This window comes from Arachis hypogaea, chromosome 6 (genome assembly GCF_003086295.3).
Source record: "Arachis hypogaea cultivar Tifrunner chromosome 6, arahy.Tifrunner.gnm2.J5K5, whole genome shotgun sequence".
In the NCBI taxonomy this organism is placed as follows: Eukaryota; Viridiplantae; Streptophyta; class Magnoliopsida; order Fabales; family Fabaceae; genus Arachis; species Arachis hypogaea.
In genome coordinates this window covers 112054354-112070673 of record NC_092041.1, presented here as the reverse complement: position 1 = coordinate 112070673, position 16320 = coordinate 112054354, and positions in this window count along the sequence as shown.

The following is a 16320-nucleotide window of genomic DNA, read 5'->3' as shown; positions in this document are numbered from 1 at the left end:
ATTTTCCTTAGTTTTCTTTGTACCTATGGAGTAAAAAGTTCGACATGGGTCCCACGTCATTTTTTTTTTCTTTTCACCTAATTTCTCTTCTAGTCTTCTCATCCAATTAAAGAAAAATTAAGTTTTTCATTCAATTTTTTTCTATATTTTCTTTTCTTTTAACTTCTTTTGATCTAAATACAGTGTTAGCGACTTTCATCCATCAATTTTACATGAAATTAATTACATCTTAGTTCTACTTATTGTTTAAATATAATAATTAAACTTTTTGTAAAAAAAATTTTACAATTTTTTAAGTTACCACAATTTTTAAGTTTGTAGTGACTATAAAGTTGGGATGTACAAGATCATATATGGACACATAACATTGAGTGCCATTTATATTTACTAGATAGAGTAAAGAATCGTTTTTGTCTCTAACGTTTGGGATAAGTCCTAAAGTTGTCCCTGATATTTAAATCATCCTATTTATGTTTCCAACATTTAAAAATTAATTCAATGTTATTCTTCCGTTATCTACATTGACGGAACACTAACAGAACTGCCTATGTGAACGCTATTATCCACTGTGGCAAACCATGTTCGATGACCGTTAGTAATTTTTGAATAAAAATAAATAAATAAAAAGAAATTTTAATTAAAATAGCTTTGAAAATCCTAATTTGCAAAATGTCCTCTTGTAATTATATCTTTGAATAACGTTTGGAGTAAGTCCTAAAGTTGTCCCTAACATTTAAATCGTCATGTTTATGTCCCAAACGTTTAAAAATTGATTCAATATTATCCTCCTGTTATCTACACTGATGGAACACTAACAAAACTGCCTACGTGAATGTTATTGTCCACTGTGGCAAACCATGCCCTGATGACCGTTAGTAAATTTTGAATAAAAATAAAAAATAATTAAAATAGCTTTGAAAATCCTAATTTGCAAAATGTCCTCTTGTAATTTCATCACTGTCACCAAAATCAAGACTTCCAATATTGTGGTCTTATGCATAACCAACAATTGAATCAGAACTCCATGAACTTTCACTCCCCCTAGGTTCATAGTCATCATCGTCAGAGGTTTCACTCACCTCTTCTTCTTCTTCTTCTTCAGCAGCATTGGTACCTTTCACTTCCTCACATGATCCATCACTTATGGACTTAACCTCTTCTATTTCAGTTGGTCCAACAGTTGTATGCTTAGACCCAAATCCAACCCCAATGAACCGAAATTAAAGGAATCAATGAACCGAAATTAAGCAGGAAGTGAAAAGTGTATTACCGCCGTTGCTTATGTCCAGTGTAGCTGCTACCTTACGATGAGTTATGTATATTTTTTCCTGAAGAGTTTTCAGGAATCATCATACTCATCATAGCAATCAATCAATTCTCTCAAGAGGGCGTGAGAGACATTTATTTCTGAGACATGTGCCAGGACACCAAATCCTATTTCTTCAACTATATCTTTCTTTTCCTAACTCATATTCTTGAACACTGTTGCTATTGCCTTTGTTTGACATCTACAATCGTGAATTTTCTGCAAGTTTTGAAATAGAACGTGATGATATATTTATAATACAAAATAGATATTATTCGAATAAAAGCAGATAAATATATTTAATGTGATTATGTTATAGCGCGACTTCTCGTTTTTTGTCACCATTGTCTTCTTGAGTTTTGTTGTAATGAAAAAAATTGGTTAATACTTCACTCAATACACTGACAAGCACATGCATGCCTATCTTAATTAAGTCAATTAAAATGTCCCAGCCCACTGAATAAAACATGATAAATAATGAGACAGCTAAAAAAGTATTGCTGCATGCAATCAGAATAACCCTAAACCTTGAACACACTAAATAAATATCAAGTGAATGAAAATCACCAAACCCACCGAACCGAACACGATTCATGTGGTGAATAAATCATTATAAACTTTCAATCGTCAAGAATAGTATTTATCCATGCAAAAGAAGTCAACTGAACAGAATAAAAATAAGAACAACTTTCATTCACAGCCCTAGTTACACTGTAAAAATACAATCAGAATAACCCTAAACCCTGAACACACTAAATATCAAGTGAATGAAAATCACCAAACACACCGAATTGAACAATATTCATGTGGTGAATAAATCGTTATAAACTCTCAATCATCAAAAATAGTGTTTCTCCATACAAAAGAAGTCCACTGAATAGAATAACGATCAAGTTCAAAACCCTAATTATACTGTAAAAATGCAATCAGAATAACCCTAAACCCTAAACACTCTAAATATCAAGTGAATGAAAATCACCAAGCCCACCGAACCGAACAACATTCACGTGGTGAATAAATCGTTATAAACTTTCAATCACCAAGAATAGTATTTTTCTATGCAAAAGAAGTCCACTGAACAGAATAACAATCAAGTTCAAAGTCCTAGTTATACTGTAAAAATGCAATCAGAATAACCCTAAACTCTGAACACACTAAATATCAAGTGAATAAAAATCACTAAGCCCACCGAACCGAACAACATTTATGTGGTGAATAAATCGTTATAATCTTTCAATCATAAAAAATAGTATTTCTCCATGCAAAAGAAGTTCATTGAACAGAGTAACAATCAAGTTCAAAGCCCTAGTTACACTATCCACTGAACTGAATGAAAATAAGAACAAATTTCATTCAATGCCCTAGTTACACTGTAAAAATACAATCAGAATAACCCTGAACATACTAAATATCAAGTGAATGAAAATCACCAAGCCCACCGAACCGAACAACATTCATGTGGTAAATAAATCGTTATAGTCTTTTAATCATCAAGAATAGTATTTCTCCATGCAAAAGAAGTCCACTGAACAGAGTAACAATCAAGTTCAAAGCCCTAGTTACACTATCCTCTGAACTGAAAGTCCACTGAACAGAGTAACGATCAAGTTCAAAGCCCTAGTTACACTATCCACTGAACTGAATAAAAATAAGAACAAATTTCATTCAAATTCCTAGTTACATTGTAAAAATATAATCAGAATATGTCGATCTACTAAACGAAGCAAATCAATCCAGTAAACTTAAAATGCAATTAGGAAAAATGCTACATTGCAAGATTGTAAATGAACAGTTGTTTTTCTCATACCTTTGTCAGTCTCTGTTGCTATTTTCATTCATTTTTTCTTGTTCCTTGCGAAATCTTTTCGCGGTTCTTCTCCACTAGTGGTTTTCGCAGAGAACGTGAGTGAAGTTTGAGTGATTTTGAGAGAGATTCGAAGAGAATGAGCGGTTTCGTGTTGAAGAAGAAGTAACGTTTTTTTATAATGAAGCGCGAATGAAGCAACGAGACGTTTCGTGTGTCTTTGGCGCGTGGAATCACGCTTCATTAATGCGTGTGAGTGAATTTGGGTTTGGGTCAACTTGGATAACTTGGATACACATTTTACATGGATGTGTAGCATGACTGTATTTATTTTTATTCTCATTTAATACAAAATTAAAAGTAATAATGACTTATTCCATTAACATTTATAACAATAAATAAGTTCAACTATATAAGTCATATAATATGAAATAGTTAATGTGGTTATGATCCATTGTATATGTATTACCCATAAATAGATTAAGAAATTATATTTTTTAGCAATCTCCCACTTGAGCTATACATATATTTTTCTGAGGTAATCACATCTTACAAACTTTATGCGCTCAACTGAATGCTATTTTCTTGATTACTCTAACAATCTGGTATGTCTCATATATCAATTATGGAATTATTATAATTTTTATCACATTAGTGTCGTAACGAAACCACGATGATCACTAAACTAATATACTCAACGGCATAGATCAAATTTGAATTAAAAAAAATCAGAAATTACATGCGAAACTAATCTCATGCATGCCTATTTTTAACTGGTCTAACTTTAATAAAATTTATGAGATCATGAGTCAAAATAAAAATGTCTATATTCATAAATTTGTCTAAACTATATAAGCATTCATAAGCACACTCCCAAAACAATATATCATAAAATGATAAGACACCTATATAAATAGTATCCACATGAAAGATATTGAGTGTTTGTTTTTTACTAATCAAATATGCATGCATTTGTGGAGTTTGTACTAACTTGTTTACGAGACATTTAAACACTCTAAACTCTCTTGTTTAACAAAAAATTTAAAATATTAGATTACTAACACATTGCTACAAAATAACTCAAGTGGTCTTTTAAATTTATTTTCATAATTTGTTACAAGTATTTGTAGTCACCAAAATGGATGCCTTCAAAAGATGTTTTATATCCAAGTGCTTTAGTAAAAAGAGTAATAAGTATCTTCTTAACACCTTTCTAAAGAACTCTTTCAATGAACATATGAATATACTTACAGTGGATCAAAAATTATTTAGACATCTAATAAAATCAGAACTTGAATACCAAATGATCTCTAACTTTATTTTCTAACTTTATATATGTGAACATGTAATGTTGTTATAACAAAATTTGTTTGAAACTATTTAGTAATCCATTGTTAACTTATTCAAATTTTTGCCAAAGATACTAATAAAGTATACAATAACTGTAAGTATATAAATTCGTTATCGATCAGACTACTGTTGAAGCACAATAAACCTTATATATTTTTGAACTTTATAACTTTCTTGAGGCACCTAGAGACTATACTTGTCTCCCTTAAGATTGAGTATATAATTTTATTTACAATTTTGCATGACACTTGTTAGAAACAAGAGACTGAGAGAGTAATATGAAAAGTGTATTATTGAGTGTGTTGAAGGAACAATATACAAGGGGTATTTATAGGTGCTAAATGAATCAGAGCAATAAAGGCGCAATAAAGGCATAGAATCCTACAATTAATATACAGATATACTAGACGATACTAATTGATCTAAATTGATTCTAATGATTCTCTAACATCCCCCCTCAAACTCAAGTGGGAGCTAAGGATACCAACTTGAGTTTGGATAACAAAGTCCGGAAACGAGTCGGGTGATGAGCTTTCGTGAAGATATCATCAGTCTGATCTAGAGTTCCAACAGCAATGAGACGAACAACATCAATAAGGATACGTTGCCGAACAAAGTGACAATCAATCTCAATGTGTTTGGTGCGTTCATGAAACACGTTATTATGGACGATCTGAATAGCACTGCGTTTATCACAAAAAACATCAGTAGGGGACGACTAAGGAGCACCCAAATCTTCAAGAAGCCAACGAACCGAGATAACTTCAGCAGTGGTGTCAGCGAGGGCACGGTACTCAGCTTCTGTGCTTGAGCGAGCAGTGAACGTTTGCTTCTTAGCACGCCAAGAAATGAGAGCATCGCCAAGAAACAAACAGTAACCAGTAGTAGAACAACGATCAGTGGGATCACCAGCCCAATCAGCATCGGAGTAAGCCTGAAGAGAAAAAGAGGAATGGGCAGAAAAATAAAGGCCATGAAATAGAGTATCTTTGATGTAGCGAAGAATGCGAAGAACTGCCGCATAGTGAGTAGTACGAGGAGCTGACAAGAACTTGCTAAGTACATGAACCGGATAGGCGATGTCTGGTTGGGTGACGGTCAAGTAGACGAGACCGCCAACTAACTATCGATAGAGTGTCAGATTATCCAAGACAGTGCCATCCATAGGGGTAAATCGAACATTAGGCTCAAGAGGAGTAGACTCATTGCGACTATCTGTAATCCCAGCGCGAGCAAGAAGATCTGAAGCATACTTAGCCTGAGAGAGATAGATGCCATCATCGGTGGAGATGACCTCGAGACCAAGAAAATAGCTGAGAAAACCAAGATCTTTCATCTCAAAGGTACGGTGAAGTGAGGCCTTGAGATCAGAGATACCATCAACATCATCCCCAGTAATGATCATGTCATCAACATACAAGAGTAGAAGAACAACTCCACGTTCGCTTTTACGAATAAAGAGGGCATTCTCATGAGGGCTAGAAGTAAAACCAAGACTGCATATGGTAGTGCTGAACCTGTCAAACCATTCACGAGGAGCTTGCTTAAGTCCATAAAGTGCCTTGCAAAGGAGACAAATCTTATTAGAAGGACAAGGATATCCCGGAGGTGGTTTCATATAGACTTTCTTTTTCAAATCCCATTAAGAAATGCATTCTTCACATCCATCTGACTGAGAGACCATTTTTTAACCGCGGCAATGGCAAGAAGAGCTCTAACAGACGTAAGACGAGCGACAGGGACAAAAGTCTCTTCATAATCAATACCATACTCTTGCGTACAACCTTGAGCAACCAAGCGGGCCTTATAACGGTCAATAGAGCCATCAGAGCGAGTCTTGATCTTGTATACCCATCTACTGCCCACAACTTCCTGATCAGATGGAGGATCAACCAAATCCCGTGCTTTTTCAAGTGCCTGTATTTCTTCTTGCATTGCTTGTTGCCAATTTGGGTTTGAGGAGGCTTCTCTGAATGTCTTAGGTTCATGTTGATGAAGAATAGTAGAAAAGCAATGGTAATCAAGAAGATGAGGAGGTGGATTCCTTACCCTAGAAGAACGAGCGGGAAGAGGAGCCATGACGGTAGGAGCAGGATCATCGTCCGGTCTGGAATCATCGGGAGATGGAGAAGGCGGAAGAATAGGAGGCTGTGGAGGGTCACTCGAGATAAAATCTATAGAATCATCACTAGGAAAAAGATCAACATTGGGGTTAGTAAACAAAGGTGACTGAGTAGTAAGAATGGACTCAAAGGATGAGAATCGAGAAAACATGTGGTGCTTCCAGAAAACAACATGACGAGATATACGAATACATTTAGAGAGAGGATCCCAACAACGATAACCCTTGTGTTCAGTGCCATAACCAAGAAAACAACACATACGAGCCCGAGGTTCAAGTTTACTATGTTCATGAGGCTGAAGAAGAACAAAACATACACAACCGAAAACTCAAAGAGAACTATAATCTGGGGAGGTATGATAAAGACGCTCAAAGGGAGTAACATTACCAAGAACAGAAGAAGGGAGTCTATTGATAACATGAACAGCAGTAAGAACAACTTCACCCCAAGTACGCTCAGGACACGAAGAAGAAAAGAGTATTGCACGGACGGAGTCAAGAATGTGACGGTGTTTGCGTTCAGCTCTACCATTTTGTTGAGATGTACCAGGACAAGAAAACTCAGACAAAGTACCCTGTTCTGCAAGAAAGGCTAAGAGTTTGGAATCACGGTATTCCATAGCATTATCACGTCGGAAAATCTTAATGACCTTGGAAAACTGAGTTTTAATCATAGTAGCAAAGTTGATATAGATCTGAGGTAACTCATGGCGATTAGTCATCAAATAAACCCAAGTAAAACGGGAATAATCATCAATGAAAATGACAAAGTATCGAGCTCCGCCCATAGAGGCAGTGGGAGCGGGGCCCCAAACATCAGAGTGAATGAGATCAAAAGGAGAGCAAGCAAGAGATGAATTATTGTGAAAAGATAAAGCAGGTTGTTTGGCAGTTTGACAAGAAATGCAATCAAAAGATTCAGTTAGAACCTGACCTAAAACACCTTGAGACACAAGAGGACGCAGTTTTCCTAAGGAGGTGTGGGCAAGACGCTGATGCCATAAGTGGAGAGTAGAGGGAGAAGAAGCAGCACAGAGATTTGGTACAGGAGGAATATGAAGATTCTCGAGTTCAAATAACCTTCCGACCTTACGTCCAGTCCCGATGATTTGTCCCGTCCGAGGATCCTGTACACGACAACCAGAAACAGAAAAAGTGACTTCAAAACCCAAATCAACAAGTTGACCAACAGAAATAAGATTGAAGTTTAATTTGGGAATATAATAAGTATCAGGAAGATTAAGAGTTGACTGGAATATAGAACCCTTGTGTGTTGCGTGCAAGAGGGAGCCATTTGCAGTATTGACAGAAGGTCCATTTGTAGCGGTAGACATGGACGAGAAAATATTACGCAACGGAGACATGTGATTAAAGCAACCCGAGTCAAAGTACCATTTAGAATTACCTGGAGGGGTGGAAAAAAGCAACAGGGGTATTACAAGAAACAGAGAGAAGACGCTGAAGAAGAGATGCAATATCAGAAAGAGAGACAGGAGACGAGTTGAGTGGGCTAGGACGTGGTAGGCGAGTAGGACAGGCAGTAATTAAATGGCCCGAGAACTTGCAGTAACGGCAGAACAGCTGTGAACAATGGTAGCTAATACGACCTTTCTGGTGGCATGTGCGACATTCAACAGAAGGACAGTCAGAGAAGAGGTGCCCAGAACGGTTACAGTTTCGACAGAATTTACCCTTTTTGTCGGTGGCAGTAAAAACACCTAGCTTTTCCATGATAGTAGTCACAAAGATCAAAGAGAAGAGAGAAAACGGCAATTTCGGAGCAGAAAATGAGAAATCGAAGTGCAGAATCGGAAAGAGCTCACCAAAAAACCTTAGGGATGGTCCCACTTGTCTGCCACGTCAGCGCCACGACAGCGCCACGTCAGAGAGCCGAAGACACGTGGCGGCACCGGAGAGGAGCAGGAGAGACACGCTGGCAGTGAGCTGGACGCGGGTCAACGTCGGGTCGGGCCAGTCGCGCGGGTCGGGCCGGGGTGCGCGCAAATCAACCAAGGAGCTTCGTGCGACACGTGGCAGCGGGAGGAACGTCCGATCAGCGCCGAGATCTAACGGTTCCTGAAGCTTCTGGAAGGAGAAACAATGGAGGTGGACAGCGAACTTCCGACGGCGCGTGACGGCGCGTCCGGTGGCGGATGGCGGCGATCTCGGCGGCGTTGGAAAGCTGACGAAGAGAAGAACACGATGATGCTAGAGGTGACGAACCAAAGCATCGAAAACAGATCGAAAAACGAGAGAAAAGAGGCACGGTCAGAGGAGAAAAACAAGAAGGGCTATGAACAAAAGTTCGTTGAAAAAAACTTTAGGCTCTTGATACCATGTTAGAAACAAGAGACTGAGAGAGTAATATGAAAAGTGTATTATTGAGTGTGTTGAAGGTACAATATACAAGGGGGTATTTATAGGTGCTAAATGAATCAGAGCAATAAAGGTGCAATAAAGGCATAGAATCCTACAATTAATATACAGATATACTAGACAATACTAATTGATCTAAATTGATTCTAATAATTCTCTAACAACACTAAAATACAAAAATAATAAAAATATATTTACTTCCACTGAATTGATATACAACCATCAATTATTTTTATTTCAAAAAATCATATGAGATAGTAATTTGATGAATTATGAAATACTACTGATAGAAAGTTTTCTTTAAGTCTTTTGGAATCTCATATTTTATGATCATAAGACTTCTGCAATTTGAACAATCCCACTTCTTAAAGTTCAGTTTTACTATTTGAGACTTTATCCATAGAGAATGACTTATTCAATCTTTAATATAAAATTTAGATACATACATTAGTAAACTTAACTTTAAAACAAAACCATATATTCATCTAAGTTACACATCATATGAACAAAATTCATATGACAGTGGATTCCATCACAAATACCTAGCATGACATTAATATTTAGTCTTTGGACATAAATATTAATTTGTAAGCGATATTTTTAGTACAGTAATCAAACATTGAAAATAAATCATGTCAAACAATAAGTCTATCTTTGGACAAACTTATTGTTCATATAGAATCAAATAAGTATCGCATATTTATTACCACAAATGCGCAAATAATTTGGCCAAGTACAGAACTTCCTTTGAGCTGATCTATACCTACATAAATTACGTACACATAAATTTATTTATTGCGGCTTACTAAATATTCTCAAAAAAAATTCTGTCAAACAATAAGTCTATATTTGAATCAACTCATTGTTCAAATAAAAACATGAGAATTATATTTATTTCTTACGGGATATCTTTTTTAACAATTGACCAAACATCAACATTCTTTTGGACCGATTAGTTGTTGTATAATTAAGTAAAAAATAAACATAAGGTTCAATGTTTATTATTTAGCCAAACGAATAATTTTTTTGGACCGATTATCGTTCACATAAATAGTAAACATTGATTTATTTTTAATTAGCTATCCAAATATATAAATATTAATGGTATGCATATGTAACTCTGTCAATTATAGACCTTCTTTTTGGCCAATTAATATTTACATTAATTACATGTCACCATATTCTTAATATTCTAAAATAAATCAATTTTCACAAAAGTAGATACTTTGACAGCATAATGTTCAATTAATTTATTCTATAACTAAAATTTTATAAAAAATAGATGGGTATTATATTGTTACTAATTTTCTTATGTAACAACATTAAATACTTATATAGCATAAAAATAATAAAACAATTTGTTACAATATATAACAACCACATAATATTGTGTAACCTCTTTAGTTATACATATATTTGCATACAAAAATTGCTAATTTCTTTGTTTAATCCAAAATTGAATACATGACAAAAAGATTCAAATATCAAAGAAGATACAAAAATTCTCAATGACTGAATTATGGATGGTTCATGGCTCTGATACCACTTATTGAAAATTATAAATTTTTCTTAATCCCAATATTACATTCATGTTAAATCATTAAGAATTGTGAGTATAATTAAAAGAGTTTGGTTCTTTGATCTTCTTCAACAAAATTTTTTTGTATCTTTGATAGAGTTGAATCACAACTCTTCTGATGAAAAAAGAGGTATGAAGATGCCTTTAGTGTGTTGGAGATTAAAACTCTGAAGCCGTTATTTATATTTGAGTGTAACACTTATTAATAAACCCTAAAGTCCAAATAAAATAGTCTATATATTTTTACTCTCATTTAATTGTAAATCAAAAGTAATGACTTATTCTATTAGCATATTATAACAATAAATGAGATCAACTATACAATACACACCGATATAAATCAACTTTAAATTTATCATTAAGAATTCGACACATATACTTCTAACATTTTTATTTAGACTAAAAATAAATTATATATAACATATTTAGGAAATTGATAATATTAGGAAGACAAAAAAAAATAAAAAATTTGTCTTATTTAATATTCAGTAATTATTATAACAAGAGTAAAGTATTGTTTTTATCCCCAACGTTTGGGGTAAGTTTCAAAGTTGTCCCTAACGTTTCAATCGTCCTATTTAAGCCCCTAACGTTTCAAAATTGACTCAATGTTGTCCTGCCGTTAGGGATCCGTTAACAGAATTGACGGTGGGACAAAATTGAGACGATTTTAAAACGTTAGGGACTTAAATAAGACGAAAACGTTAGGGACAAAAACGATGCATAAAAATAAATTTTAATTTAATTTTATCTTTCAATAATATTAATTTTTAACTTACATAATATTCAATTATTTTTTAATTACATATAAATAAATTACACTTAATCGCATTACTTTTATTTTAAATAAATTTATTTTTTTATAATTTTAAAGAATTTTAATACATTGGAGACAAAATGTATACTTTATATTTTATTGTATATATATTACTTTTTTCTTTTTTACAAGTTTATATACTAGTCATTCTACAAACATTTCATGATAACTAAAAATCTTTAAGAGTAAAATTATAAAAAAATTAATTTATTTAAAATGAAAGTAATATAATTAAGTGTAATTTATTTAAATGTGATTAAAAAATAATTGAATACTATGTATAGTAAAAAATTGATATTATTGAAGGATAAAATTAAAATTTATTTCTATGTATCATTTTTGTCCCCAACGTTTTCATCCTATTTAAGTCCCTAACGTTTCAAAATCGTCTCAATTTTGTTCCGCCGTCAATTCTGTTAACGGATCCCTAATGGTAGACAACATTGAGTCAGTTTTGAAATGTTAGGGATTTAAATAGGACGATTGAAACGTTAGGGACAACATTGAGACTTATCACAAACGTTGGGACAAAAACGATACTTTACTCTTATAATAATTAATAAATATTAAATAAGATAAATTTGATAATTTTTTATTTTTTATTTTTGTTAATAAATATTTTCGATAGAAATTTTGTTGCAATCATATATATAACAGCTAGAAGCTAACTAACCATTTAGAATGCTTTGCAAATGGTGAAGATATCCGCATGCATGATGCATGTGTCACATTTGCTTCTGGATATTTCTTAGAGACTAGTAGAGAGAGCACTGAGCTATTGATTAATGGTTTCAAGTTTCAACTTTCAACGACAGCATGGTTGTGTGAAATAACACATTCTTGACGCATCGGTCCATATTATTTCGACACAATCCAAGTGGACCTATGTTTGTGGATCCACAAATATTCCTAACCCCTTGCTCATGCAAATTCTACAGATCAGAATAAATTATAACTGACAAAATGAGGTCTCATTTATGTTAGCGCAATATAACTATATATATGTATGTGTACATATTTTTAGCGGTATATAAAAATGAAATAACAATTAAAGAAAAATTTAAAGTGTATATAATTTGAGACCTTAGCTTACATTTTCATTAATAAAGGCAACTACTTGCTCCAATGTTATATTCCCATTAATTAAATGCATGCTTAATAAATATCATTTTGCCCAATGTATAATATGTCCAAACATAATTTTTGTTAAAATATTCTTCCAGTAACATATATATTTCTTCGTATTCATGATGATCTCTAGTTAGAGAGGTCCAAGGCTAGGGGCAGTATTGTCTTTTACATATGGGATTGTGTACCAGCTAGAGAAAGCATATGAGTGTGTGACATTTGTAAAGTCGGTTAAGGTTGCCTTCTCTAATCTCTAGTGTGATCATTGTGGCCGGTGAAGGGAGACCATGTTTATTTAGTGATCTCAATTATTTGTGTTGCCATAGTGGCTCTGTACGGGCTACTTCATCATAGCATATATGTCCATGCACCCCCAGATTATTCCGACTCATTGCTTGGACTCTTGCGCTACCTACATTATGGCAATAAATAAAAAATACACAAAACCTAGGGGTGTACATGGCCGGCCCGATCTGAATATCCGGTTCGACCCCGAACACTTTAGAGATTAATTTAGTATGATTTTATTGGGTTTAAAACTAGGTAAATGTCTCAAAAATAGACCCGATCATTATTTTAGGTCGGGTCCGGGCCATAACTCGGGTCATTCGAACTCGATCCGGTGGTCCGGTCATCATACACAATTAATATTTTGTGTTATTAGTGATGGATGATGGCTATTCTTATGTGGAATTTAAATATTGTAAACCTTAATATTTTGTGTTATTAGTCATTATAAGATTATAAGTTAATGTTTTATATTTAAAATGCATAAGACTTTAGACTAATACATAATATTGTGTTATTTGTATTGATTTAAATATTTGGTGTTATTAGACAATATTAGTATTGATTATGGTTATGCTTTAATTTTAGAGAAGAGTTGGTTCTTGTTATATTTTTTTAAGTGAATTTTACTATGTGAATTGTGAAATAATTATTGGAGATTAAGTGATTTTTACATGTTAAAAGTTCGGTTTTCATCCGGTTTTTATCCGGTTTTTACTCAACTTAAAGGTGCGTAGATTTTATCGGGTCTAGAATCGGATTAGATCCGGTCTATATTTCGAATCAGGTCTAGATTAAGCCAAACCTGATGTGACTCGACTCATGTACACCTCTAATTAAACCATTCAAATAATATCAAAAAATTTAAGAATTGGAAATGGTTGTCAAAGTGACATAGATTCCTATTAAATATGAAAAATATAAAAATTGATCAATTAATCAACATTATTGAGATATGTGATACTAATTCATAGGAGGGAAGATACTTTCTGTTGGATATTTCATCCTTAAAAATATATTTATCAGCTACTTTTTTTTGAGGTATTAAAAAAGTACACTAAAAAATAATTAATCATGTTACGGTATATTAAAATTAGTCACTATAATTAGTTATTACTATAAAATATATATTGAAATATAAATACATATTAAAAATAAATTAAACTATATATATATATTTATATATAAATATATTAATAATTGATTTTAATAGTTATTTTTATTGTATAAATAATATTTTAAGAAATACTAAATCCCATTTTTAAAGAAAATTAAAATTATGGAAAAGGCATTGCCTCTTCTAAAGTAGAAATAGATCATTGTATGACTTGTTCATATCAAAAGATTGAATATCAAAGATTCTGTAAATTGAATAGTTTAAATTCAATTGAGGTAATATGTCTTTTCTGTTACTCTAAAATTTAAACTGTAAATCTTATATTTTTCTCATGTAAAAAGTCATGATGGAAAATTGTAATATATATATATAACCCTTTGTCAGATTATTATTTTCTTATTTTATTTTCTAAAATGGATTAAGATATCAATTTCTCAAAAAAGATCAACTTTTTTAAAAATATATATATATCACACCATGGATTATATTTAATGAGTGGAAAGATGTAAAGTTATTGAGGCTAGAGAAAAAGGATTTGGATTTTCTAAAGTTTAAATTTTACTTTAGAGAGTAAAGTGTGATCTTTCACCATTTATTTTATAGGTGGGATCAAAAATAAATATGAGAGAGAAATTATTTAAAAATAAAAGATCATACTTTATTCTCTAAAATATAAATTTAAAATTAAGAGAATCTAAATTCAGAGAAAAAACTATGATTGCTCAATGTTTATTATTGTCTGAAATATTTATAAATTAAGAAACAGAGTAGTCTTTTGAATGGTATAAATCAATTGGTTTCTTGAAAAATTGTGCCTGAAGTTAAGTCAGGCATGGTGGATTAAACTGAATTGCTCTTGAAGGGGGTATAAACCGAATTGATCTCCTTAGTTGTAGTTTTTGAATTTGGATTCTCTAAATTTTAAATTTGTATTTTAGAGGGTAAAGTGTGATCTTCTATTTTTAAATGATTTTTTTTTTATATTTATTTTTGATCCCACTTATAAAATAAATGGTGAGAGATCACACTTTACTCTCTAAAGTAAAATTCAAACTTTAGAAAATTCAAATTCGTAGTTTTTTCTCTTGGGCTTAATGTCCCGTATTAATACCAAACAAAAAAAAAATACTTTCTTTTTATAGATAATATGCTGATATCAAATTTTGAGTTTGGTTAAGACATCAATATGGAAGAAAGAGAAAATAGAGAAATAGAAGAATAGGAACTTTTGAATTATTTCAAAAGACAACGAAGTCCTCAACAAAAAAAATTTAACCTAACCTCTGAGCTTTATTTTTATAGGACTAATTAGTCTCTTTGCAAAAAAAATTAATGTTATTTTTTTTACATAAAAATTAATCAGCCTAAAAAACATCAAGGACTAAGTTAGATATTTTTTTTGTGGACCTAGTAGTCCTTTCGAGGTAATTATCAGGACAGAAAAAAATATTCACTCAATAGAATATGATGTAACAAAAATTGGTCGAATTACTATTCACTGCTAATGATAATTTCAAATAGAGGGATAATGGTATCGCAAAATAGAAACCGATTAAATTAAAAAGACCAAACTCTACTTGTAATGAGATAGAAATATTGTCTTATTATGTGTATTTTACTGAAATAATTATAATTATTTTGTCCTAATTTTAGTGTCTATTATATGACTTGGTATTTTTCTCCTTTTTGATTTGAGCTTGAAACTCAAATTGGAATAATTTGATGCTTTTATGCATTGATTTGTACTTTTGTTGGGTTGTTTTTATGTACCTGTTTGGGTTAATGTTTTGTACCTTTGTGGGTTAATTTATTTGTGCCCTTTAAAATGTTTTGTATCCATTGTGCAGCAGTAATTGTGATATTGTAATTCTTCTGCAATTAGAAGACTGACTAATCATCAAATTTAATTGGTGGCGGTATAGATCCTTTTTTTTTTTTTTATCATTTATGTGTTCTATTTTTTTTTTCTTATGATATCTCCTATCTCGATAAGTCAATGATTAATTTATCGTGAATTTGAGTTCTATTTAAGGGTTTATTATTAGCCAATAGATTACTACATGCACAAGACAGGATTCGAATCATCGATACTTGTTTAAGCAAACGAGTAAACTGATTACTCGACCAACTTAAATTGATTTACGTGTTCTACTTTGATTCATTAATTTTGCAAAATTCTCAAATATGTTTTTTAAGTTTTGTCAGTGCTAATAAGAAGATAAAATAAATTTTCGGATGTTTAAATATTCTTTTCCTATAAATTTTTACATTTTCTCCTTGTAGTATTAGTTTTATTTTCTTTAGTTAATCTTAAATTTAAGACTTGTGATGTTTCTTGTAATTTAAATTATCTATATTGGACAAGATTCTAAAAACCGGTTCGAACTAGCTAATCGAATCGATAGAAAAAACGGTTTAAACAGATGTTAAAAT